The sequence below is a fragment of the Moschus berezovskii genome, chromosome 21 (genome assembly GCF_049115385.1).
Source record: "Moschus berezovskii isolate FMDL1 chromosome 21, NW_MosBer_1.0, whole genome shotgun sequence".
Taxonomy (NCBI): Eukaryota; Metazoa; Chordata; class Mammalia; order Artiodactyla; family Moschidae; genus Moschus; species Moschus berezovskii.
In genome coordinates, this window is record NC_142480.1 from 4,413,815 (window position 1) to 4,440,551 (window position 26,737).

At 36.1% G+C, this 26,737-nt stretch overlaps 1 long non-coding RNA gene, 12 other non-coding genes and 4 pseudogenes across 14 annotated transcripts in view; all 17 read right to left on the bottom strand.

The window, feature by feature from the left end:
* Positions 1-26,737, bottom strand: part of LOC129550657 (uncharacterized) — a 69,215-nt gene that overhangs the window by 6,443 nt on the left and 36,035 nt on the right. For both annotated transcript variants that reach the window (XR_016035723.1, XR_016035724.1), the window contains exons 6-24: positions 25,993-26,076; positions 25,122-25,181; positions 24,150-24,220; positions 23,696-23,754; positions 22,709-22,792; positions 21,737-21,813; positions 19,318-19,389; positions 17,411-17,494; positions 16,596-16,663; positions 15,642-15,712; positions 14,972-15,057; positions 11,835-11,912; positions 8,590-8,662; positions 7,717-7,800; positions 7,049-7,131; positions 6,434-6,496; positions 5,386-5,575; positions 4,327-4,411; positions 2,905-2,995 (exon numbers count right to left, since the gene is read on the bottom strand). This is a non-coding gene — a long non-coding RNA (uncharacterized LOC129550657). The remainder of the gene's footprint in view (positions 1-2,904; positions 2,996-4,326; positions 4,412-5,385; positions 5,576-6,433; positions 6,497-7,048; positions 7,132-7,716; positions 7,801-8,589; positions 8,663-11,834; positions 11,913-14,971; positions 15,058-15,641; positions 15,713-16,595; positions 16,664-17,410; positions 17,495-19,317; positions 19,390-21,736; positions 21,814-22,708; positions 22,793-23,695; positions 23,755-24,149; positions 24,221-25,121; positions 25,182-25,992; positions 26,077-26,737) is intronic.
* Positions 3,972-4,043, bottom strand: LOC129550805 (small nucleolar RNA SNORD113/SNORD114 family). Its single transcript, XR_008684934.1, has one exon. It is a non-coding gene; the product is annotated as a small nucleolar RNA SNORD113/SNORD114 family (small nucleolar RNA).
* On the bottom strand, positions 4,893-4,961 carry LOC129550803 (small nucleolar RNA SNORD113/SNORD114 family). The gene has a single exon (XR_008684933.2). It is a non-coding gene; the product is annotated as a small nucleolar RNA SNORD113/SNORD114 family (small nucleolar RNA).
* LOC129550774 (small nucleolar RNA SNORD113/SNORD114 family) lies at positions 6,639-6,713 on the bottom strand. Its single transcript, XR_008684910.1, has one exon. It is a non-coding gene; the product is annotated as a small nucleolar RNA SNORD113/SNORD114 family (small nucleolar RNA).
* On the bottom strand, positions 8,183-8,254 carry LOC129550795 (small nucleolar RNA SNORD113/SNORD114 family). The gene has a single exon (XR_008684927.2). It is a non-coding gene; the product is annotated as a small nucleolar RNA SNORD113/SNORD114 family (small nucleolar RNA).
* LOC129550771 (small nucleolar RNA SNORD113/SNORD114 family) lies at positions 9,158-9,229 on the bottom strand. Its single transcript, XR_008684908.1, has one exon. It is a non-coding gene; the product is annotated as a small nucleolar RNA SNORD113/SNORD114 family (small nucleolar RNA).
* LOC129550790 (small nucleolar RNA SNORD113/SNORD114 family) lies at positions 12,060-12,127 on the bottom strand (annotated as a pseudogene).
* On the bottom strand, positions 13,041-13,112 carry LOC129550784 (small nucleolar RNA SNORD113/SNORD114 family). Its single transcript, XR_008684919.2, has one exon. It is a non-coding gene; the product is annotated as a small nucleolar RNA SNORD113/SNORD114 family (small nucleolar RNA).
* On the bottom strand, positions 13,642-13,713 carry LOC129550783 (small nucleolar RNA SNORD113/SNORD114 family). The gene has a single exon (XR_008684918.1). It is a non-coding gene; the product is annotated as a small nucleolar RNA SNORD113/SNORD114 family (small nucleolar RNA).
* Positions 15,458-15,530, bottom strand: LOC129550780 (small nucleolar RNA SNORD113/SNORD114 family). Its single transcript, XR_008684915.1, has one exon. It is a non-coding gene; the product is annotated as a small nucleolar RNA SNORD113/SNORD114 family (small nucleolar RNA).
* LOC148774473 (small nucleolar RNA SNORD113/SNORD114 family) lies at positions 16,180-16,248 on the bottom strand. Its single transcript, XR_016035749.1, has one exon. It is a non-coding gene; the product is annotated as a small nucleolar RNA SNORD113/SNORD114 family (small nucleolar RNA).
* LOC129550781 (small nucleolar RNA SNORD113/SNORD114 family) lies at positions 16,939-17,012 on the bottom strand. Its single transcript, XR_008684916.1, has one exon. It is a non-coding gene; the product is annotated as a small nucleolar RNA SNORD113/SNORD114 family (small nucleolar RNA).
* LOC129550804 (small nucleolar RNA SNORD113/SNORD114 family) lies at positions 21,337-21,396 on the bottom strand (annotated as a pseudogene).
* LOC129550779 (small nucleolar RNA SNORD113/SNORD114 family) lies at positions 22,291-22,368 on the bottom strand (annotated as a pseudogene).
* On the bottom strand, positions 23,473-23,544 carry LOC129550778 (small nucleolar RNA SNORD113/SNORD114 family). Its single transcript, XR_008684914.2, has one exon. It is a non-coding gene; the product is annotated as a small nucleolar RNA SNORD113/SNORD114 family (small nucleolar RNA).
* On the bottom strand, positions 23,969-24,044 carry LOC129550776 (small nucleolar RNA SNORD113/SNORD114 family; annotated as a pseudogene).
* On the bottom strand, positions 25,637-25,709 carry LOC129550782 (small nucleolar RNA SNORD113/SNORD114 family). The gene has a single exon (XR_008684917.1). It is a non-coding gene; the product is annotated as a small nucleolar RNA SNORD113/SNORD114 family (small nucleolar RNA).

The following is a 26,737-nucleotide window of genomic DNA, read 5'->3' on the forward strand; positions in this document are numbered from 1 at the left end:
CTCAAACTCATGTCGGTGATGCCAGCCAACCAGCTCATCCTGTCATCCCCTTCTCCTCCTGCCTTCAATCTTTTCCAGCATCAGAGTCTTTTCCAATGAGTCAGTTCTTTGCATCAGGTGGCCAAAGTATTGGAGCTTTAGCTTCAGCATCAGTCCTTCCAATGAATATTCAGGACTGATTTCCTTTAGGATGGACTGGATCTAGGTTGGATCTCCTTGCAGTCCAAGGGACCCTCATCATTATAACTCTCTTAAATTTATTATCAGCTTTTAGCTTCCTATCGGCTCCTTGGCATCACTGGCTCAATGGACATGACTTTAAGCAAGCTCCAGGAGTTGGACAGGAAAGCCTGGCATGCTGCAATCCTCGGGGTCACAAAGAGTCAGACATGACTGACCGACTGAACTGATGAGTTCTTTGGGAATAAAAGGCACCTTCTTTCATTTTTTTCACCCATGTGATTAGTGAAGTCATTAGTTTTAGAGAAATCATTCAGTCCCAGACTAGGAATGAAATGATACCCACATAGGTCTCCTGGCTCCTACAACAAAGATGCCATCCTAGGCTGGTGCTCCAGAAGGGATCCTTCCTTAAGGTCCCATGCATTCACTCTGAGGGGTATAAAGCAAAATGGCCCATCAATGTGGTAGAGAAACTCTCTCCACTGCTTCTTGTTTCCACACTCACAGAATTATTCAGGCTATCCTTAACTTAGGATACGTAGAAAACCTTTTGACAATGAACCATTTTGATATTACCACTGAGCCAGAATAGAAAGGTTGACTAGGAGCTTCACAGGCTTCCCTTGTAGCTCAGCTGGTAAAGAATCCGCCTGCTATGAGGGAGACCTGGGTTCAATCCATGCGTTGGGAAGATCCCCTGGAGAAGGGAAAGGCTACCCACTCCAGTATTCTGGCCTGGAGAATTCCATGGACTATACACTCCATGGGGTCACAGAGTCATACACGACTGAGTGACTTTCACTAGTGACCAGAAGCTTCCCAGGAGGCAAAGTGGTAGAGAATCCACTTACTGGTGTGGAAGACACAAGAGACGTGGGTTCAATCCCTAGGGTCAGGAAGATCCCCTGGAGTGGGAAATGGCAACCCATTCCAGCATTCTTGCCCGGAAAGTTCCATGTAAAGAGGAGCTTGACAGGTTATAGTCCACGAGGTCACAAGGAGACGGACACAACTGAGCATACACCTCTCTGATCACTTATTCTGTCCCCCTCAACCGTAACCTAAGTGGTAACAGCAGTGTGCCATTCATTAGTAATTGAAATTCAGGGTGTCCTTGGTATATTAATAGTATTTCGTGGCTCACCACGTATTTCAGTAATTGGAAATTGCTTCATTTCATCCATCTTTATTTTTAATTATATATTTATGGATTCTCTCATTTTCCAATTATAATAATACAATGAAAATTCATGAACACAAAGACGACAGATAAGCCCCTCATTTGTTCCTGACCTCTCTCTATAGGATGCCTTCTCAAGTTGAGAATGGACTGCTGCTGCTGCTGCTGCTGCTAAGTCACGTCAGTCGTGTCCGACTCTGTGTGACCCCATAGACGGAAGCCCACCAGGCTCCCCCGTCCCTGGGATTCTCCAGGCAAGAACACTGGAGTGGGTTGCCATGGACTAGATTACTTTAATGCTGAATTCCGGACAAGCGTTCACCATACATCGCTCATCGATCCCACATTGTTCTATTTTCCTACATTTATTTCTGCTTGTACTGATTAAGTAAAATTCAATAATTTTAGCAGTACAATTAAAAAAAAATCTTAATGTGTTTAGAATAATTCTTACTTAAATGTATCTAATAGGTTGTTTTTCATACGTGCTTTATATAATTGTTTATATCAATGTTCAACACTGAAAAGCAGCTGCCTTCTTTATTTTATTCTGTATTTCTTAATAATACAGTAAATTAATTTAATAAAAAAACAGAGATCCTCAACTATCACTGACATTAATCTCCATGCTCTTATTATACAGAGGAAACTACAGAGCTCATTTGTCCATGGAAGACACTAAATCATCTAAACTGCCTTCATTCTAAACAGTACAAAACACAGCTGATAAAAACATTGAGACCTAATAACCACTGATCCTTGTTTTCTACGTGCTATTTTCTCAGTATTTAGGTATTTATTACTTTTCCTTCTGCTATATATTTTTTATCTTGTTGAAAGGAAAAACTCAGTCTTTAGTCTGTGGCAGAACAATTAATCTCCCTCTTAGGCATTTCTATCTAACCTTGGTCAAAGAGGTGACCCTCAACCATTTATTTAATGGGACTTAGGGACTTCAGTGTTCATTACAGTATCTTTTGCGTCACTCAGTATGTTCATCTTTGGACAAAGTTTTACCTTAGTTTTCCTTATGTATATTTATGTTTGCTTAATGGCTCCATCACAGATCTCTTAATTATGACAAATCAAAGTGTATGAAATCAATGTGAGAATATAATCTACTTATATTCCTGATATCTCTCTAGATAGAAATACTTTCACCAGAAGGAAGCCACTACCAATGTTCGGGATTGGATCTCAGAGTCTCAAGCATAGTTTTCATTGTTCAGGGCTCTTCCCATCACAAACATCATTGGTCCAACACTGAGTCTCTTTTCCCCTTATTTCTATATTTGTACTCATTAAATCAATTTATTAATTGGCATTAATAAAAATAATATATGATTCACTAAACATCCCAAGAATAAAACCCTTGAATATCCATAACCCTAGTTTATAGAATCATTTCCCAAGAAAGCCCTTTCTCTTCTAATTTTGGACCTCAATCTTGGCCATTACCAATTATTCAAAATAATCCTTATCATATTTATCATTGAACTATGAGTAACGTTTTGATTAATTGAATACTTTTTTAATAATACCATAAGGATCCTCAGACAATAAGTTCCTTCCCGACACAGAGGTGGTGTGACTACCAAGCACAGCAGAAGCTGAGGGAACAGCAACATCCACCTGCAGAATAATAAGCAGACAAGGTGATAAAAATAGTGAGCTATTCTCTCCAGTGACCCAAATATCCCACTGTTTATTTGCACAGTAACTGAGACATTGACTAACATATAATTAGTAACTGTTGAACTTATTGTCAAAGTTGGAACTGACCCAGTCAGTACCTAATACCTGTCACTTTCTACATCATCCTTGGGCAAAAAGATGACACCCTAATCTTTCTCGATGGGTATCAGTATTTTCAATATATATTAATATATTACTACATGATACTAATTTTTCCTAACCACATTTTTATAATTGAAAAAGGCTTCACATTCATCTTTTTAAATTTTTACACATTTTTATATTGACTATTTCATGGATTCAATTATAAAAACAGAAATACATGGAAGAAAAGTCATGACCAATCTAGAGAGCATATTAAAAAGCAGAAACATTACACTGCAGACAAAGGTCTGCCTAGTCAAAGCCATGATTTTTCCACAGCCATGTATGGATGTGAGAGTTGGACCATAAAGAAAGCTGAGCGCCGAAGAATTGATGCTTTTAAACTGTGGTGTTAGAGAACTCTTGAGAGTCCCTTGGACTGCAAGGAGATCCAACCAGTCCATCCTAAAGGAAATTGGTCCTGAATATTCATTGGAAGGACTGATGCTGAAGCTCCAATACTTTGGCCACCTTATGCAAAGAACTGACTCACTGGAAAAGACTGATGATGGGAAAGAGTCAAGGCAGGAGGAGAAGGGGACGACAGAGGATGAGATGGCTGGATGGTATCACTGATGCGATGGACATGAGTTTGAGTATGCTCTGGGAGTTGGTGATGGACAGGGAAGCCTGGAATGCTGCAGTCCATGGAGTCGCAAAGAGTCAGACATGCCTGATTAACTGAACTGAACTGACGTGATCATAAAAACCAAAACAAAGATCTTTGTATATTTCTAACCACTGCCTATAAGGTCATTTCAAATAGACAACAAGCCTCAGGGTTTCAGACACATATTTACCGTACACGACTCATACACTGTGGGAAGTCACCATTGATCCAAGATTATCCCTCTTTTTTCTATGTGCGCTTCTATTTCTTTATTTTATAAGCCACAAATTCACTAATACTGTTAGCAGTACAATTAAAAAAACAAAAATTGCCTGGATGTACCTAGAATTATTCTTACTTTAATATATCTCATTAACACTCTCAACTTTCTATATGGTTCATATATCCATACTGAACACTGAAATGTGGTGCCTTATTATATTCCACATTTATTAATAACATATTGCGTTATATTAATAAAAGAATAAACAGAAAAATTTCAACTATCACTCACGTTACCCTTCATCCTCCTCCTGTTCAGAGGCAACCATAGAGCTCATGCCCATGAAATATGCTGAAACATCTCTATTGTCTTCATTCTGAGGAGTACGGAACAAAGATGAGAAAAATATTCATACCTAATTGCCATTAATCCTTATTTTCCATATTTCATTTAGTCGAGCAGTTACTATTTTTCCTTTCTCTCAGTAATTTTTATTTTGTTACAAGTGAACATTCAGTCTTTAGTTGGAGGCAGAATAACTAAACTGACTCTTGCATATGCATTTCTAGCCAATCTGGTTCAAATAGGTAACTCTCACTCATTTATTTTGTGGGCACCAGTGTCTCCGATGTGTATTAATAGTATCTTTTGTCTCACAAAATTCTAATATGGACAATCCTTCATCCTATTTTTCTTATATATTTATTTTTATTTGCTTAATGCTTCCACCATCACAGATCCGTTAATAATAACAAATGTAAGTCTATGACATCAATACCCGAATATACATTTTTACATTCTTGACATATGTCTACAGAAATAATTTCACACAGGGAACAGATTACTTATGTTCTGTGTTGGACCTCAGAGTTTCAGACATGTTTTCACTATTCAGAACTCTTCTTTACATGATCATCACTGGCCCATGACTGAGCCCCCATTTTGCTGTTTATTTCTAACTGTTCATTGACTAATCTATTTATTGACTAATCATTCTCACAGCAGTGTACTCATTTTAATTTTTTATAATTCACTAATATTTTTATATTGAATATATGTTGATTTATTGGAGTATAATTGGGCTACAATATTGTGTTAGTTTCAACTGTATGGCAAAGCGAATCAACTATATGTATACATATGCCCCCTCCTTTTTAAATTTCCTTCCCATTTAGGTCATCACAGAGCACTGAGTTGAGTTCCCTGTGCTGTACAGTAGGTTCTCATTATTTAATTATTTTATATATAGCATCAGTAGTGTATATATGCTAATCCCAATAAATAATACGCTGTTATTCATCTATGAGTTAATCAGTTCATGTTCCATAATGTTCTATATTTATCACTGACCTGCATTTCCCTTCAGTTATTGTACATGGAAATTCCAAATAATGCACTGTATACACAGAGGAAAAAAAATTGCTGGAACTGTGATGAGAAATTTGACCATTATTCACATTGGACTCTGGGCTTCTAACATAGAGATACAATCATGAGGTGCATTACAGGAGACTCAAATAGTTGATGTGTCCACTTTGAACTACATAAAACATGACCAATGAGAAGAAAAGAAAAAATTTATCACCACTGACTCATCTACTTTTCATTTAACCAGTCATTTAGGAATTTATAACTTCTTTTTGAATGCAGACATTGCTTTCTCTTAAAAGAAAAACTTTAAATTGACTCAGAACAATTAAGTCAACTCTGAATAGTTCAGGTCTATCGTGACACTTGGCCAGAGAGGTGACACCCTTGAACCATCCATTTCAAAATGGACATCAGTGTTGGCAGTTTTTATTAATATCTCTTGCTTCATCATATATGTTCATAATTAGATAATAATTCACTGTTTCCATTCATCTACTATCTATATATCCTTAATGGTGCTTTCATTGATACAGTAATAATTTTTTAACTCAGTCTAAGAACTTGAACTTTGTACATTCTTAACACCTGTGCACAGGAAGAAATAAACAAAGAAAAAGCGTATGGGTTTTGTTGGACCTCAGAGTACCAGACTCTTTTTTACATCATCCATGGTCAGGCTATCATCATCACTGGTTCACTTGGGCCCACTTTTAGTTCATTTATAGTTATATTCATATCAATTAAATCAGTACTTCACTGATAATAACAAAATAAACATTTGAGTAGCAAAAACCAAAGAGCAAGCCATTAAACATCCCTGACTCTTCTTTAATTAATACCAAAATAGATTGTACCTTTCACTATTAAATATCAATGTTATCTATTATCAACTAATCAACATATGGTCTCAAGTCATATTTATCACGGGGACACAGTTAACCTTTTGCTTATATTTACTACTTTCAAAGAATATTATGCAAACACTTAAACAACACAAACCAAGATGAAATTTTTGAGCATTACTCACCTTGCTCTTTCCTGAAAATGATATTGATCACAGCAGAGGCTGAAATCACCTTGAGCTTCTATTCTGAAAAGTATCAAACAAAGAAGGTGATAACAGAGATCGAAACCTTCTCTCCATTGATCTGCAGACTTGTTTATCGATGCTTTCATTGGCTCAATTATCATGACCAATGAAAATGCTTGAATAGAAAGACACGGCTTTTCTATTGGATCTCAGAGTTTCAGACACGTATTATTCATTACCAATGACTCATACGCCGGCATTTATCATCATTGATCCAGAAAAGAAGACTGGCTCCTCATTTTGTATTGTTAACTTATTAATTCATTTATTCACTAATTATAATTTATAACTCTATGATTCACAAAACCCAACAAAAGACTTGACACAGCCAACACTCAAGTTTCTAGAAAAATACTCACACCATTATGTCTTTCGTACCTACGATCAGTTTTTCACATAGGCAGTAATCAATATAATGCTTCATACTAACCTCTTCACTCTCAACAGGATTAAAACGACCTTCTTTAACCATACTTCAAATATATTAATAACACAGCAAAACATTAGACAAGCCATTCATTCAACCAAGACCACAAATTTGATTATGCTCACACGGGTCTCCGATTCCAACAACAAAGAGGCCATCCTAAGCAGGTGATCCGTGAGGAATCCTTCCTTCAGGTCTAATGCTCCTACTGTGAGGAATATAAAAGCAAAGCAGACCATCAAGATGGTGGAGACAATCTCCATTGTTCCCAGCTTCCACATTCACATTATTATTCAGGCCATCCTTAACTTAGGACACACACAAAACCTGTCAAAAATGAACCACTGGGATCTCACCTCTGTGCCAGCATCTGAAGTATTTCTTTCACTTAGATCCTGTCACCCATATCCTTTCCCTAAGTGGTATCAGTCATGTACCATTCACTATTAATTGAACTTCAGGGTTTCCATAATACTGTAATAGTCTTTCTTGTCTCACTACATATTTTGATAATTAGTGTCTTACTCCATTCATCTTTTTTTTTTAATTAACTGTTTATTTATAGATTGTCATATTACCCAATTATATGGATATATGCAGCCTGGCATGCTGCAGTCCATGGGGTCACAAAGAGTCAGACATGACTGAGCAACTGAACTGAACTGACTGAACTGATATTCATACTCAACACTGAGATACAGCTGCCTTCTTTACTTATATCCCACATTCCTAATAATACTGTGAATCACCCTAATGACAAAACAGACTGGAAAAAAGAACAACTATTACTCACATGAATCTCCATCCTCCTATTTTACAGAGGCAACTACAGAGCTTGCATCCATGGAAGATGTTAAATTATTCTACTGCATTCATTCTGGGGAGTACAGAAAATGCAATAAAAATATTGAGAACTAAGTTTACTCAATATTTAGGTATTTATTATTTTTTCTTATTCTCTCAATTTTTTTGTCTTGTTAAAAGAAAAAACACAATAATTAAACTGCCTCTTATTTATGCATTTCTATCTTGGTCAAATAAGTGACCCTCAGAAAATGCGTTCAATTTCGACCATACTTCACCCTATTTTTTCCTTATACATTAATTTATATTTACTTAATGGTTCCATCCCAGATCCATTAATATATAACAACAAATCTAAGTCCAGAAAATCAATACAAGAATATGTTCTTTGAATAATCCAGACCTCGCTCTAGGAAAGCAGTTTTGAAAAGGGAGGAGGCTACAGGTGTTCTGGGTTGGACCTCAGAGTTTCAGACGTGTTTTCATCGTTCAGGACTCTACCCGAAACGATCATCATCATTGGTCCGTGATTTAGTCTCTTCTCTTCGTTCATTTCTATATGTGTATTGATTAAACCACCAGTGAACTGATACTAATAAAACTAATATATGATTCAGTAAATGTCCCAGGAACAAGACCTTCGTATTCATAATCTCAGTTTACAGACTATTTTCTCATTCAGAAGGTTTCTCTTGCTTTGTTCAACCTCAATCCTACACATTATTTATTCATCAAAACAATGTTTCTTATCATATTTACCACTGAACTATGGGCAACATTTTTATTAATTTCATACTTTTTAATAACACCACGAGCACCCTCAAACATAACATCCAAGCCAACAACCTGGCCCATTATTTACCTTAGGGCTTTCCTGACACAGAGGCAACCGATGACTGAACACAGTAAAGGCTGAAGAATCCGGAACACCTCTTCTGAAGAATAACAAGCAGACGAGGTGAAAAAAATATTCAGATATTCTTCCCATTGATCCAATAACCTGCGCGTCATTTGCACACTAACTTAGTCATTACTAAATGATGATAATATTGACTTCTTTTTCCCTTAATGAATCTAATGTCAAATTGATTACTGAGTCAGTCAGTAACTATTATCTATCATTTTCCAAATCACTCTCAACCAAAGAGATAACATCTTTCTAGCACATTTTTACCTAATGGATATCAGTCTTTTCAATATATATTAATGTATCAATCTATGTTAGTATTATTTCCTAAAACCACATATTTTTATTATTGAAGTCTTTATAGTCATCATTATTTATTTCATAAATTTTTAATTAACTATCAAATCATAAGAATAGAAAACAAATGCATGGAAATAATAACCAAAACAAATATATCTTAATATTCATAACCTTTGACTATAGGATCCCTTCAAACAACACAATGGAATAGATTCCATTTGCATTGGATCTCAGAGTTCCAGACATGTGTTCATCATACATGACTCATACGCCACGGGTAGTCATCACTGATCCAATACTGACCCTCTTTTTCTACATACATTTCTATTTATTTATTGTATAAATCATAAATTCACTAATAATTTTAGCAGTGCAATTAAAGACACAGGAACTTTGGTGTATCCAGAATTATTGCTAGTTTAATATATCTCACATTAATAGTCATTTTCCATTTAGGATTAATCAGTACAATGGTTCATGGATACATACTAAACACAGAAATGCAGCTACCTTCTTTACTCATATTTCACATTTCTTAATGATTGAGTGAATTTCTTTAATAAAAAATACTGAAAATGGAACTTCAGCTATTACACTAATCTCCATTTTGTTATTATTCAGAGGCGACCGCAGGTCTGGGGCCCATGACAGATGCTAAATCACCTCTAGTGCATTCACTCTGAGGAGCACAAAACACAAAAGAGGGTCAAACTATTGAGCCGAATCACCACTAATCCTTACTCGGGGCATTTCATTCATACCACATGTAATTGCTCATTATTTATTCTTCCTATGTTTATTCGTTAAACTTACTAAAAGAAAACTTCAATCTTCAGTCTGAAAAAGAATAAATAAATGGCTATCATATAAGCACGTCTATAGCATTCTGGCCAAAGGGGTGACCCTCACCAGTTTAACGGAATTCAGAATTTTGAATTTTTATTCACAATACCTTGTCTAAAAAGAAGATACTCATATGAGAACACTTTCACAAGTTTTCCTTACATGTTTATTTATGTGTTTAATGATTTCATCATAGACTCATTATTAATAAATACTATAACTATGAAATTAACAAGAATATGATCTTTTTGTATTCCAGATAACTCTTCATAGAAACAATTTCAACAAAAGACATAGGCTACTTATATTCTGTGTCAGATCTCAGAAAGACACTTCAGAAATGTTTTCATCCTCCAGGACTCTTCCTGGAATGGTAAGCATAATTGGTCCATATGTGTGACTCTGTTTTTTCATTTCTATTTGTTTACTGACTAAACAAGTAATCCATTCATAAACATTTTAAAACTCTATTATTCAGAAAACCTAACAAGCCGAGGACATCACTAGTATAAATAGTTCAATTTCACAGCAATGTGATTTCAGCATCTTTTTTAAAATTAGATGCTGTTTTTTATTTATATATTAATCAACTAATATTTCATCAAATTCTCTACTTTTCACTGAGCTATAATTGACTTTTTGTTATTCTGTATGAAAATTTCAAACTGTAACCTTAATACACACAGATACACACAAATAACACAAACGCAGAAATCAACAAATCCATGACAAATTTGACCAAATTTCTTTCAGGTAAAAATAAGCAAACAAACCAAGACAAGAAGGCTGGCTATGACTGACAATTGGGCTTTCTATTTCTAACACAGAGATGCAATTGTAAGGCACAAAATCAGGGGAAAAGGCTTAATTAAAATTTTAACACTCTGTACTTGGAAAATACTCAACAAAACCTTGTTATAGCTAATATATCTCTGCAGAAACTCTCATCTCATATCTGTCTCATATTTATTGTAAGGAATCACAATGCATTAATCAATAGAAAGCTTCATATTCATTACTTATTTATCAATGGGATAAAAATGCCCTTATTTGATTATCTGAAGAAGGCAATGGCAACCCACTTCAGTATCTTGCCAGCAAAATCGCATGGATAGAACAGTCTGGTAGGTTACAGTCCATAGAGTCACAAAGAGTTAGAAGCAACTGAGTGACTAACATTATTTGATTATATTTAAAACATCTTATTGGAAAAATAATTACCAATAGGAAACAGCAAAAGAGTTAAAGAGCAGGTAATGCTCAAAATGGTCTCCTGGCTCCTAAAAAATGCATTCCAGCACAAATTCAGTTCAGTTCAGTTCAATTCAGTCGCTCAGTCGTGTCCGACTCTTTGTGACCCCATGAATCACAGCACGCCAGGCCTCCCTGTCCATCACCAACTCCCGGAGTTCACTCAAACTCATGTCCATCGAGTCGGTGATGCCATCCAGCCATCTCATTCTCTGTCGTCCCCGTCTCCTCCCACCCCCAATCCCTCCCAGCATCAGAGTCTTTTCCAGTGAGTCAACTCGTTGCATGAGGTGGCCAAAGTATTGGAGTTTCAGCTTTAGCATCAGTCCTTCCAATGAACACCCAGGATTGATCTCCTTTAGAATGGACTGGTTGGATCTCCTTGCAGTCCAAGGGACTCTCAAGAGTCTTCTCCAGCACCACAGTTCAAAAGTATCAATTCTTCGGCAATCAGCTTTCTTGACAGTCCAACTCTCACATCCATACATGACCACTAGAAAAACCATAGCCTTGACTAGACGGACCTTTGTTGGCAAAGTAATGTCTCTGCTTTTTAATATGCTATCAAGGTTGGTCATAACTTCCCTTCCAAGGAGTAAGTGTCTTTTAATTTCCTGGCTGCAATCAGCATCTGCAGTGATTTTGGAGCCCAAAATGCCTCCCCCCAAATTCTTAGATTCCCTTTATGGTAATACCTCAGCCTCCTCATCACACATAACTTACATGAAACTAGTAGGCATCAATCATCCAATGTTATCTTCTTTCACCTCATTTATTTCTATATTATTTATTGAATAAATACTCACCGGGCTCTCTGCCTCAGAGCTACCTGAAGCTCACGACCTTGGTCACCATGGAGGCTGAAATCACCATGAGCTTCTATTCTGAAAAGTACCAAGCAGAGAAAGAGAGCACAGAGATAGAAATTTGCCCTTCATGGAGGTGTATCCATGCTTTTTGATACTTTCATTGGCTCAATTACAAAAAAACCAATAAAAATCCATGAAGAGAAAACCCATATTTTTTTTCTATCGGACCTCAGAGTTCCAGACACACATCATCGCTGTCTTATATGCTGGCATGGATCATCATTGATCCAGAAACCATGACTTTTCATTCAACACTGGTAACTGATTCATGCCTTAATTCACTAATGACAATTTTAACACTATGGGGTTAAAAGGAGGCCAACGAGGTATCACATGGCTCATAGGTCTCTAGAAATTTTTCACATCATTCCATCTCTGTCTTATCTTTGTCTTATCGCCATAAGACATCTCTTATTCCATCTCTGTCTTATCGCCTGACCTCTGCATCACTTCCATGTTCATCAAGAAACTGATAAAAATGGCCTTCTTTCATTTTCTGTCACCTAAATTAATAGTGTTATCTTTACTTTTAGAGAAACCACCCTAGAGCAGATGAGGAATGAGATCATTCTCACATGGCTCTAGGTTCTATGGCTCCAGCAACAAAGATGCCATCCTAGGCTGGTGCTCCATGAGGAATCCCTCCATCAGATCCCATGCATTCACTCTGAGAAGGATAAAACAAAGCAGATCATCAGGACCGTGGAGACACTCTCCACAGCTCCCTGCTTCCAGGCAGGCTTTCCTTAACTTAGGGTATGTGGGGGAATTTCTTGAAACCAAACTGCTTGGATCTTACTGTAGAGCCGCAAGACAAAGGCTGCCTATTACTTACCCTTCCCCGCCATCCTTTCCCTAAGTGCTAACATTTATGGCCCATGGCTTCCTCATTGAAATCTGAGGTGTCCTAGCCATATTCATAGTCTACCTTGTCTGAACCCAGGCTTCCAGGACTGGCAATTGTCTTCCACCTTTCACCTTTACATCTCTTCATGCACTTAGGAAGACCTACTCTATTTGTCCATTCTACTCAACAGAAGGTCCCCCCAACAAAACAAGCACAATGAGACCCTGATGCATTCTTGACCTCTGCTATAGTGTCATTCCCATCAGGATAATGGATGGACTTGATTCTAATTTGCATTGGACCTCAGAGTTCCAATAACGCGTCCATCATTCACAATTCATACACCACCAGTAATCAACATTGTCCTTTCTTCTCTTCACTGATTTCTATATCCTTTAACCATTAATTCCACTCATCTCTCCTAGGTACACCCCCTTACACGTGATCATTACTCACATGGGTTTCTACAATCCTAAGGTCCATGACCATGGACTATTGACAGTTTATTCAGCTCAAAGGCGTTGATTCTCATGAATACAGTATAGTCCATGAAAACCAAAGAAAAAGAGAGAGAAAAAAAATTTAGGGTCACTGATTCTTCCACTCCAAATTTCAAGTTCTGAATCATAAGGAATTAACACTTCAGACAATTCACCAAACCAGGAGAGAAATCTTGGCCATTACTCTCCTGGGTTTCTGTCCCATAGCAACATGAAAATGATAACTTTGATCACAATAAAGGCTTGAACTTTGATTCTGAAAAGTATTAAATAGAGACTGTGATAAAAATACTGAGACTTTCTCTTCACTGACTGACATATATTTTTGTTGATTCTTTCTTTGGTTCAATTATAATTAAGAATGAAAATGTAAGAGAAAAAAGACATTTCTTTTGCATTAGACCTCAGAGTTCCAGACATGTATTTATCAGACACAACTCATATACCACTAGTAGTTATCGTCAATTCAATGTCATACTTCTTTTAACTCATTATTTCTATATTATTTATTGCTCAATTCATAATTCAGTAATAGTAACTTTTAAATGGTTTTATTGGAACCACCAAAAAGCTTAGAAATCTCATATATCGAACCACTTTCATGTCATTGTTTCTTTAATTATTCTGTTTTCATTATATGAATTAATCATATAATGCTTCATATTAATCCCATATTTCACACGGGGCTATTTGGATTTCATTGATTGTATTTCACAGTTCACAATAATAAAGTCAATACCTTTAAACAAAATATTGAAACTAAGACCAAAATTTCTCTATTACTCATATGGCCTCCACAGTCCTAACACATGAATCCAACCAGAGATCTCATGACTGTGGAAGAATGCTTCTACCAGTTTAAGTGTACCCATTCTAAGGAGTACAGAGCAGAGGGTACGATAAAATGGAGAGCTTATCGCCACTGATCCTTGTTTTCTACCTTTCATTTACTCATTTAGGCATTTATTAATTTTTCATAGTCTATCATTTTTTTCTCTTAACAAAAGAAACCCTTAAACTTGAAACTGACCCAGAACAATAATGTTGACTCTTACATATCAGTGTCTTTATGACTTTTTCTGTAAGAAGGCAAAATACTTAGCTTAATAGGCATGAATGTTTTCAATTTTATTAATAATATTTCTTACCTCACCACATATGTTCCTAGTGGACAATGCTTCCCTTTCTTCTTTTTATGTGTTCTTTTACATTTTTAATGGTTTTCTTATTGATTGTCATTAATATATCTAAATACGCAAGCCCCAGAATGAAATATGACATTTGTGTTTTCCTAACATCCATCTCTGGGGTCATTAAAATCAAAGATTGACTAGATTTTGCTTTGTGCAGAATCAGGGTTACAGATACACAGTATTCACCATAGGTTCCCATGCTTCCAGTCATAAGGTCCAGGAGGGGCTCTTTTCCCTACTGAAATCTACATTTGCTTAATAATTCATTATTATTTAAGTGAGCATAAGTTACACAAATAAATCATGAGTAAGACCCTTGAATATCTCTGACATCCATCTAAACAATCATTTCTGCCGACACTCAACTCTTTCATTAACGGATCTCAGTGCTTCATATATGGATTAATTGTCATATTGCTTTGTATCAAGGGTATTTGACATCATATTTTTTGAATTTTTGATGATATTTAATTTTTAATAATATCTTTTAAAAATATGGCTTAATCCAAGACAAGTACATTGGCTGGTACTCACATTGCTCTCCGTTGTCCTAATACACAGCTGCAGCCACAGGGCTCCAGACCATGGAAGATTCTTAAGTCAGCTCAAGGGCATCCATTCTAAGAAGTACATGGCAGAGCAAATGATAAAAAATTGAGAACTAATCTTCATTGATCCTTGCTTCTGCATTTCATTTTTAGACAATCATTAATTTAGAATACTCTAAATTATTTCATTTTCTCTTAACAAGAAAATGAGCAGTGACTCTGACTATTGTCTATATTATTCTTACCCCAAAACTTAACAGTCATGCGCTGTTTGTTTCTCTTTGGACTTCTTTTCAAATTTATTAACAGTATTTCTTGCATGACCACACGGTTTTTAATTGGATAAGGATATACTTATCCAGCTTTATTTACATGCATGAATGAACACAGAAAAAAATAAGATCCCTGTATATTCCTGATTTCTATCTATAGGATCTTTACAAGCAGAGATAACGTGTTGGATTTCCTCCTCCCAGACCTCAGAGTTTCAGGCACACATTATTTATCATCTGTGATTCAAACCACCAGTCATCATCATTGGTCCAGGATTGGCACAATTTCTCTCTGTTTATTAACTCATTAATTCACACTAATCATACAGTAAATACTCTTAGGTAAATACTCAAACCAACACAAGAACTTTTCCTATTACTTACACTGGCCTCTGTACTTCTAATGAATGCTTGGGATCACGGAAGATGGTTAAATCACCTCAAGTGTGTCCAGTCTGTGGGGTAAGAACATACTAGCTTATAAAAGAAGATTAGGATCTTATCTACATTGATCCTTCCTTTCCACATCACTTACTCCATTTTTTATGCATCTATTAAGTTTTCATTACACATACACATTTTTTTTTATTAACAAAGAGAACAAACTCAACCTTGGAACCGATCCAGAATAGAACTAACTCTTAAATAGCCATGTCTACATGATCCTTAGCCAAAGAAGTAACATACTTGATCCATCTATTTCTCAATGGGCTTCAGTGTTTTCAAAATTTATTAGTAATATATTTTGCCTCACCTCATGGTTGAATAATGCTTCATTTTCCCCTTCCTCCTTCTCTAATGATTCTATCTATTATCCATTAATAATAAACCTAAACTTATAAACTTTAGAACATAATGTTTGCGTATTTCTCACAGTTGTCTACAAAATCCTTTCCAAATTAAAGTTTGAACACATTGGGTGCTGGATCTCAGTGTTTCAGATACTTCATCACCTACAACTCATATGCCACCAGTCATTGTGACTGTTATGTGGTCCGTTTCTACTGTTTGGGTCTCGTTTTCTTCATGGGTGTCTATATTTGTATTGACCAAATTCTTAATTATTAAATTATTATTTTTTTATAACAAGGAAAAAATAATTCATTATGAAAAAGCCAAGAGTAAGATTCTACAATCTGTCTATACAATCATTTCCCACATGGACCGTATCTCTTCTGCTATTCAATCTCAATGTTACATGCTATCAATTAATCAACATGTTTCATAGGTATTTATTATTGATAATAGCTAACTTTTTAACTTAAGAGTTTTTAATAATACCAAACACACCCTTAAATGAAGACTCAAACCAAGACAAGATTTTTGATCATGGCCTACCTTGGTCTCTTTCCTGACAGAGACATGGTAATCTTCACTGTGGCAGAAGCTGAAGTCCACTCCAGTATCTGTCCCGAAGAGTACCAAGCATAGAAGGTGATAAAAAAAGATTAAGACACTCTCACCATTAATCCGTACTTTCTACCATTCATATACATAGTAATTAAGGTATTTATTTATAGTAATATTTATTACTATTCTCTTAATCAGATATTAACTTTACTCTCCTATTGATTCTGTTACAAAAATATTTTTAAAATCTGTGACCACAAGTTGAAAAACATATCCTTGCATATACGCGAGAAATGTCTAAAGCAATATTTTCTACCAGATTCTTTCTGTGTTGGACCTCAGGGCTCCTGACATGTAGTATTCACTATACCTGACTCATATGCGCCAGTCATCATCATTGGTCCAGATTTTACCCTTAGTCTTCATTTTTTGTTTAATACAATCATTCACAAATAATAACAAAACTAATTTGTGTAAATCACAAAGACCTAAGTAGTTTATGGAAAATTCCTAACATATGTCTCTTAACAGACTCGATGTTTAACATACCAATTAATCAACATCATGCTTCATACCAACACCACCTTCATTGTCAGGCTTTAGTTGGCCTTCCATCATTATATTTCATAGATTTTTTTTTTTGGCTGCATAGCATGGGGGATCATAGTTCCCTGAAAAGGGACTGAACCCACGTCCCTTGCAGTGGAAGCATGAAATTTCAACTACTGGACTGCCATGGAAGTTTCAAGTCTTTATAGTGAATACTACTAGCTACCTCAATAAGAAATTTAACTCTTACTTACACCGGTTCCTACACATAGATGCAGTTATAAATTTTTTGATCACAGGAATCAAGGTGGAAACTTGAACACCATTGAGAACCCACCCTGAGGAGTACAAAGCATAGCAGAAGATAAAATAAATCAGGCCTTATGTCCATTGATCACTGCTTCCACATTTCATTTCCTTAGTCATTTAAATATACACTAACTAATGTTAATAATTCTGTCTCATGTCCTAAAAAAAAAAAAAACTCTGAACTCACTACTGACACAGAGCATTCACAGTGACTGCATATCTCTGCCTATGCATGAGACAGTTAGCTAAAGAGGTAATGCCCTTGAACCAATTATTTCTTAAAAAATATTCATACTTCCAAATTAAATTAATAGTATTTGCTGTCTCCCATAATTGAACAACACTTTACCCTCTTCATCTTTATTTACTCCAGTAATTGAATAGATTTGTTATTGGTTTTTTTTGTAATAATAATGCCATCAAAATTCATGAACCACTAAGGTCCAAGAACTTTGTCCAGGACTAAGTTCTAGGACTAGCATTCCTAGCCTGCCTCAGGATCACATCCACCAGAGACAACAGACTAGATCCTTCTGTATAGTACAACTCAGAGCCAGATACAGGTCACCCGCCGCCCCTGATTCACGCCCTACTAGCTGTCCTTTCTTGGTCCACGACTCGCCCTCTTTCTCCTCACTCATTTGCACACTTGTTGACTTTTAATTTCTAACCGACTAATATTAATTTTAAAATTTACATGAAGCACAAAACCTCACGAACAAGAGCCTCGAGTATTCTTAACATCTGTACATACAATAATTTCCCTCAGCAATTCTCTCTTCCATGAATCAGTCCAGGTTTACACCTACTCATGAAGGACCATGTGTGACCTATGAATTCCATAACGGGCCACAGCTAACTTCTTAGATTATACTTAATGCATGTTTTTAACAAAACAGCGAATATTCTTAAAGAAGACACCCCCACCAGGATAAGAGCTTGGCCTATGACTCACATTTGTCTCTTTGCTCCGAACACAGAATTCACTGCCATGGCAGAAGGCTTACGGTAGTTCAGTTCATTCTGAGTATAAGCAATGCAGATAAGAAAATCTTGAGACATTCATCCCATTAATACATACCTTTCTCATGGCATTTTCTCAGTCATTTATGTGTTTATTATTTTATAGTGATTGATTTCTTTTTTCTAAAGGAAACAAACTACTTGAACTCAGACTCAGACTCAAAGCAAGAACAGACTAATATGTTTCCCCGCCTCTATCATTCTTCCCCAAACTGTAACCTCCTTATCCATTTATTGCTTAATGAGAACCTCCTTAATGAGGGTCTAAGTTATATTAATAGTAATTCATGCCACACCACATATTTTCATACTCAGATATGCTTCACCCTTTTCATTTTATACAATGAAATATTTGTTTATTCTTCCATTTAATTATTTAAGATAATAAAATCAAAATTCATGAAGCACCAAAGACTAAGAATATAATCCTTGAACATTACTGAAGTCCATCCCTTTCCAAAGATGTAAACATAATTTTTTGTCATGGACCTCAGTAGTTTGCAGATGTTTTGATCATAAAAAATATTTCAAAATGCATTCCATTCCCATCATTGGTCCATGGTAGGCCTTTTTTTCATAATGTGAACACGTTGTGCGTGTCTGGCTCTTTGTGACCCTATGGACTGTAGCCCTCCAGGCTCCTCTGCCCATGCGATTCTCCAGACAAGAATTCTGGAGTGGGCTGCCATGCCCTCTTCCAGGGGATCTTCCTTACCCAGGGATTGAACCCACGTCTCCTGCATAGCAGAGAGATTCTTTACAGCTGAGCCACCGAGGAAGTCCATGAACCCAATATCAGAACTAAATGATTGACTACTATTATACTTACATCTCCAATGTGCTCTTCCTCCTGATGAAAATAGCTTACATTGCTATCAACTATGGAATGTTTAGGAAAAGCCTAAAACAAAAATTTAAAGAGCTATAAAAATGGATGACAGGGACTCAAACTGTTTTTAAAATCATCCCAAGTGATCAAATTAATCATAATCAAATTAGTCATAAATTTTCATTTCTCATCATTCATACAGGTCTGTCCTTGTTCGATTTTGTTCATCATGTAGTCATATACTCATTTCTTAAACATACTGGCAGCCTAGAGATCTTGGTCTTCTCAGGCCAGGTACACCCATTTAGTGATCTATAAAGATGATGTTAAAAGAATGAGACATTTTCTCCATGTGCATGCATGCTCAGTCATATCTGACTCTTTGCAACCCCACTGACAGTAGCCCGTCCGGCTCCTCTGTCCATGGGATTTTCCAGGCAAGAATCCTGGGGTGGTTGCCATTTCCTACTCCAGGGGATCATCCCAACCCAGGGATTGAACACACATCTCCTGTGTCTCCTGTAGGTGGATTCTTTACCATCTGAGCCAGCTGGAGAGCCCCCTTTCTCCATTAAGTATTTAGATATTTATTAATGACTGTATCTGTTATTTCTTGAAAAATATGCAACCTGAAACTTGGCACTGACACACAGCAAGACCACCATTATGACACATATCTGACTTTATCAGTAATGCTCTAGAAACATTGCTTCCTGATAGGCAGCATTAGCAGAACTTGGGAACATATTAGGAAGGCAGATTAGTGGAACCCACACTAATTGTAGTGAGTCAGAAATGCTGACACTGGGACCAGCAATCTGTCATCTAATAAGCGCTTTGGGTGATTCTGATCAAGTGTGAGAATACTGCTGTACATTAACCGAACCAGAGAGGTAACACCCTTGATCTACTGGTTTCTTAACATAATGCTGCACTTCAGAACTATTTAAACAAAAATTTCTGTCTGTCCATCTACCTATTGATTCTTTAATTTATTCCCGTAGACTACTGTAACAAATCCCCAGGATCTACCTAAACCCCGGAATTAGATTCTTGAAAATTACAGAAATCTAACTAAAGACTTATTCCCTCATGGATAATAATATCAAATCTCCTTTTGAAATGAACTTCAATGATGCAGAAATGAATTAATCACCAGACACATTCAGAATGCATTCCATTCATATCATGGGTTCCTGCTTGACTCTTTCTCATTTAAATTCTACATTCTTTAAAGATGTAAAAAAGAACCACCATGGACTCACTATCCAGTCCACATCCAAACACTGTAAATGTCTCACATTTTCCTGCAGGCTGCTTCACTAAATTAATAGTTTAGAACTTTTCGACAGAGGAATGTTTATAAACTGTGGTGCAAACCTAATCTGGAATAATAAGTAGCTGTGAAAGGGAATGTAAAAGCCTCAAACTTTTAGAAAATTATATTGAATTTGATGACTTCACAAAACTTGCCACACTGCATATCTTCAGCATATACCCATATTTGGTCTTCTCTGACTTTATTTATTGGTAGCTATTTATTTGTAATTTTAATTTTCTTCTGTCCATTCTTTAATTCATGAAGTAATTTGACAAACTGCTCATGTTTTTAAATAAAATGAAAACTGTCAATAGTGTGGGTGCATGCCAAGTCGCTTCATTTGTGTCCAAATCTTTGCAGCTCTTTGCAACCCAATGGATCATCCCCCGCCAGACTACTCTGTCCATGGGATTCTCCAGGCAAGAGCACTGGAGTGCATAGCCATGCCTCCTCCAGGGGACCTTCCTGAGCAAGGGACCGAAACGGTGTTGTCTCTTGTCTCCTGTATTGGCAGATGAGTTGGGCATTCCTCTTCGACTATTTACTTCTATTTTATTCTACCATCAGTATATTAGTAATAATAAATCTTAATTGAGGATGTTGAAATAAGAACGTGATTCTTGATATATTTCTAACATCCATCTACCAGATCATTTCCAAAAGAGAGATTCAACTAATCATCGTTTGTGTTGGGAGTAACAGACTCAGAGTATTCATCGTCTATAATTCATTTGCCACCAGTTGACATCATGGGTCTATGTTTGAGTCTCTTTTCCTTCATTCATTTCTACTTCTGTATCAACTAAATTAATTCATTGATAATGATATAATGAATACATGATTCCACAATCCCAGAACAAGATATTTGAAAATCCTACACATATTATACAGAATCCTATCGCATGTAGACTTTCTCTCTTTGATCAATGAACTTCAATTTTTGTTCATCAACATAATATTTCATTATCAATTAATTGGTATAATGTTTCAAATGATTTTTATATTTGGATATAGTCCATTTTCATTATATTTATTATTTTTTAATATTACTGTAAAATCCTTAAACAAATAAAGACAAGAATTTTAACCTTCACTCACCTTTGTCGCCTTCCTGACAGAGGCAACGTGATGATCTTAATCAGAGCAGAAGGTGAAATCAGCTTGTAGGATCCATTCTGGATAGTACCAAGCAGAGAAGATGATAAAAAACGGAGACATTCTCTGCACGTATTCACTTTTTCCACCAAAGAGTCATTCAGGTATTTACTGATTAATGGTAATATTTCTTTATTTTTCACTTAACAAATGAGGCATCAAAGTTCTACGTGATTCAGAGTAGAAACTATTACTTATCATTGTCTGCATCATCCTTGGATAAAGATATAATATACTTGACCCAGCTAATATCGACTTCAATTTATATTAGTATTCTTTTCATGACTATACATTCTAAGAATGAATAATATTTCAGCTTCTTCATCTTTACTTAAATATTTGTTTATTTATTCTGCCATTTATTCTTTTAGAGTAAGATTTTGTAAAACTTCATGGACACAAAGACCAAGAACAGTATCTTTGTATTGAAAATATTCCCGACGTCTGTCAATAGAATCAGTAGAATCAGTAGAGGGACTGGGCTGGATTTCTTCGTTTTGGACCTCAGAGTTTCAGACACACGAGTACTCATCGTATATGTGACTCATACTCCACTAGTCTTCATCATTGGTCCAAGTAAGGAACTCTTTCTTCATTCTCATATACATTTACTCATCAATTCATCAGTTCACTAATAATAGTAAAATAAATATCTGTGAATCACAAATACTCAAGGAAAAGATCCTTAATACCTCTAATATCTATCTATACAGTCATTTGCCACATGGAATATACCTATTTCATTGATCATCTTCATTGATATCAACACCAATTAAGCAACATAACAACTCATGTCACTTCTGTATTCATCTATAAACCATGGCTAGTCTTCTTTGAATACATTTAATGCTATTTTTATTATCATAATGAATAAACAAACACCCAAACTAAGAGAAGAATTTGACAACTACTTACATGATCCATACGTATTTATACACAGGAAAACCAGCAGAGGTCCTGATTACAGTCAAATGCTTAATAAATTCAGGTGCATCCATTCTGAGGAATAAAAATCAGAGCAGATGACAACAAAATTAAAGGACACTATACTAATTTTCATTTTTACATAGTTGCTTAGGAATATAGTAATTGGGATCATATTTATTATTTTATTCTTAACAAACAAAGCAAGGTCAAGCTTGACACAGACCAAGAATAAAAAAAATTACTATTATTTACTGTCTGCATCACTCTTAGCCACAAAGGTCAAGGACATGAACTTAATGAACTTCAGTATTATCAATCAATATTAAGAATTTTTATTGACTCACCATATATATTAAGAGTGAATACACTTCAACACCCTCATTGTAACTTACTTACACTCGTACACTGATTTTTTTCTTTGGGAACTTTTTCATAATAAGATAAAAAATTGATAAGCACAAGCCAAGAAAATTATTCTTTTGTTTTCCTAATATTTGTCTGTAGCAGTGTGCCAAATAGAAGCAACAGACATTTTGTTTTTATTGGACCTCGGGCTTCCCTTGTGGATCAGCTGGTAAAGAATCTGCCTGCAACACAGGAAACCTGGGTTCAATCCCTGGGTTGGGAAGATCCTGTAGAGAAGGGAAAGACTACCCACGCCAGTATTCTGGCCTGGAGAATTCCATGGATTGTACAGTTCATGGGGTCGCAAAGATTTGGACACAACTGAGTGACTTTCCTTATCACGTTTTCTGGACCTCAGAGTTTCAGGCACATGGTATTCACCATCCATGGCTCACACACCACCAGGCATCACTGGTCCATGTATGGACCTCTATTTCCTCATTCTTATCGGCGTAAGTCCATTGATTCATAAACTGACCAATATTAACTATGTTTCACACTTTTATAATACAGTGAATACGTGAGAAAAAAGCTCTCAAAGACATACATTTTAATTACATTATTACTCACATCAGTCTATGGAGCCCAAGACCACGGAAGACACGTAAACCCCCTGGTGTGCGTCCATTCTGAGCAGTACAGAGCAGAGAAAACGGAAAAAATTGAGACTTTCTCTGAATTGGTCTTGTCTTCTTCATTTGTTTACTCCATTATGAGAGTATTATCTTTCATAATTTATACTTATATATAAGCTGATGTGTAAAGATAATAATGTGATCCTTACAAACACAATTCTAACATCTTTCCGTGAGATCGCTTCGAATAGAGGCAGCAGACCGCTGACTGGACCTCAGAGTTTCAGACACAAAGTGGTCATGGTCCACGACTCATACTCCACCAACGGTCATCACCCGGTCCAGATCTGAGCCCGCTTCTTCATTCTCACGGGCATTTGTCACGATTGGTGCTTTCAATTATATTTTACAAAAACTCATTAAATACAAGAACTTGAATCTTTACTCACATGCTTCTCTAGGCTCTCCAAACACAAAGGAAACCGTGGAAAAGGCATACATCCACTTGAGTGCTTTGATTCTGGGCGGCACAGGGAAAAATAAACGAAAAATGGAAATCTCTCTTTTCTGCCTCAGTCTCTGCTTCCGTCATTCATCTTTTCATTTACTCAGGCAACTATTAACTCTTCTAAACATACGTACATATGACCTATATATAAATTTATAGTATTACAAAGCTGACATTCTCTACTTGAGACAGACCCAGGTTTACCAAACTGGGTCTTATTATCAATGCCACTGTCTACTCAGTCCTTAGAAAAGGGGATAACATCACTGGTACATTTATGTCTCAACATGCATCAGTTTTCTCACTTTAGAATATTTCTTGCCTCAACACATACATTCATGGGTGGACAAGGAATCAGTATCACCGTTATTTATTTGCATGTCATTGACTAGTTCTGTCATTGATTCATTTATATTAATAATACAGAAATCTATGAATTCAAAGTTACAACAAGAATATAATTATATGTTCCTAACATCAATCCATAGGCTCATTGATGAGCAAGGAAACAGATTAGATTTTTGTGTGCTGGAATCCAGACTTCCAGACATGTGGCCTGTGACTCTTATGCCACATTGACCTAAAGATAGACTTCTTTCTGTCATTCTCCTCTACATTTCTGTATACATTAATTCATCAATATATAATTAAAATTCGATATACACGAATCACAGAAACACAAGGACAAGAGCCTTTAGTACCCTTCTTCTTTAGAATCATTGCTAATTGAATATAGCTCTTCCATTAGTCACTATCGTAAAAACAGATTAAACAACATCCTGTTTCATACATTTCCAATTTAATTGCTAGACCATAGTTGGTCTCTTTTCTTATACTTAATACATTTTAAATTATTACAGGGAAACCCTCAACACATCGCCCAAACCAAGCACAAGCTTTGATTACTACTCACAGGGGGCTTAATGCTCCTCCAGGGACGCCACCATGAACTTCTGGGTTCAGCATCCTCTTTCTGAGGATAAAGCAAAACATATAACAAAGTCGAGACACGCAACCCATTACTGTGTGCATCTGCCTTACGTTCAGTCTACCAATCACTAATATATTAATTCAGAAAAATACTTACACATTTCCTTTTTAAAAACTGAGTAATATTGAACTGGCTATGGACCCAGAATAAGAACATCTCTATTAACATGAGCCAAAGAAGTAAAGGCACTCAAACCACTTATTTTTCTTAATGGAATTCAGTATTCTCAATACATTTTAGTAGTTTTTATTGCCTTGCCACGTATCTTCATACTATTAATCTTCACTTTTTAATATTTATACATTGATTCTTAATTAATTGATACACTTATAAGAAGAATCAAAATCCATGAAAATAATCTAAGAAAACAGTCCATTCAGATTCCTAAAATCAGCCTATAGGATCACTGAAAAAAGAGGCGATAGACTGTCTTTTTAGTAGACCTCAGATTCCAGAATGAAGTTGTCATGGTCCATGACTCATACTCCACCAACGGTCATCATCGATCCACATTTCGGCCTCTCTTTGTTCACTCTCCTGTATGTTAATTCCTTATTCATAAATAATAGTTTTTAAAACCCTACAATTCATACAAAACCAAAGAGTAAGAAACTTGAATATTCTACATCTGTCCTTAGAATCATTTATTACATGATTTGTTTCATTAATTATTCTTACTCTACCCTGAATTTTAATTTTAAAAAATGCTTGGGAATAACCTCACATTTATCATTGTCCAATAAATATACTTTTTAAAAACATATCAAAAGAAGACATGAACTTTACTACTCACATGGGCCTCTATACACCAAAGACACGGAGGCAACCAGACAGCATGTCCATGAAAGAACTTTTCAATCAGCTCACCTGGTCCATTCTGAGAAACACAAAGCAGAGTAAATGAGTCAATAAAAATGAGACCTTGTCTGAACTGATTTTTCCTTTCCATAGTTTATTTATTTAAACCGAAATAACCTCAAAAATTTAAGATTGACATAGAAAATAAAACTGACTCTAATTACCAGAAAATAAAGCAGACTCTTTGTGATCCTTGATCAATTGATACCTAAGCGACATCAGTGTTTTCAATTTCTGCTGCTAAGTCACTTCAGTCGTGTCCGACTCTGTGTGACCCCACAGACAGAAGCCCACCAGGCTCCCCCGTCCCTGGGATTCTCCAGGCAAGAACACTGGAGTGGGTTGCCATTTCCTTCTCCAATGTGTGAAAGGGAAAAGTGAAAGTGAAGTCGCTCAGTCGTGTCCAACCCCTAGCGACCCCACGGACTGCAGCCTACCAGGCTCCTCCATCCATGGGACTTTCTAGGCAACAGTACTGGAGTGGCTTGCCATTTCAATTTCTATTAATGGCAATTCTTGCGTCACCACATACCTTCACAGTCAGACAACGCCTCACCCCCTTTTTCTGTATCTATCCCTTTACTGCTTCTCTAATGGTCCTTCATCTACTTATTTATACCTTTTTAAAGTTACATTACTGATCCATTAACAATAATACATTTAATCACAGAACCCAGGGT